The sequence below is a fragment of the Mastomys coucha genome, unplaced genomic scaffold (assembly GCF_008632895.1).
Source record: "Mastomys coucha isolate ucsf_1 unplaced genomic scaffold, UCSF_Mcou_1 pScaffold15, whole genome shotgun sequence".
NCBI classification, from domain to species: Eukaryota; Metazoa; Chordata; class Mammalia; order Rodentia; family Muridae; genus Mastomys; species Mastomys coucha.
In genome coordinates this window covers 112,641,683-112,642,165 of record NW_022196897.1, presented here as the reverse complement: position 1 = coordinate 112,642,165, position 483 = coordinate 112,641,683, and the positions used below count along the sequence as shown (strand labels likewise).

The 483-nt window shown below is 37.3% G+C and overlaps 1 protein-coding gene across 2 annotated transcripts in view; it reads right to left on the bottom strand.

Annotated features, from left to right (window-relative positions):
• Positions 1-483, bottom strand: part of Blvra (biliverdin reductase A) — a 22,871-nt gene that overhangs the window by 16,498 nt on the left and 5,890 nt on the right. The gene's annotated exons all lie outside the window — the stretch shown is intronic.

The window sequence follows — 483 nt, the reverse complement described above, 5'->3', positions numbered from 1 at the left end:
AAAAAAAAAAAAAAAAAAAAAAATAGAAACAGTCAAATAAAAACAAAACAAAACAACAACAAACATTAAACACCTCATTCTAACACAGGGTTCCCCCTTTACCTTTATAAACTGCCATTTTCCTATGAGTCACATCTGTCTCATCTGTCTCTATCCAGAGGCAGTCCTTTGTTCCCCTCCAGGACAAATATCTCTGTCCCCTTCTCCCTTGTTCCCTTCTTCTTTTCCCTAGTCCTCCATCTCCTCTCCTCTGAGTTGAGGCCAAGGCCAGCCTGGTCTACAGAATGAGTTCCAAGACAGCCAGGGCTACGCAGAGAAACCCTGTCTCAAAAAACAAAACCAAAACAAAATAAAACAAAATGCTGTCTCAAAGAGAGACAGAGAGAAACAAAGAATTTTCACATTTTCCTATAATTCCTTGGCATTTGCCATCAAATTAATATATCTTCAGATCATACTATGTTAGTATGTTTGATTTTTAAA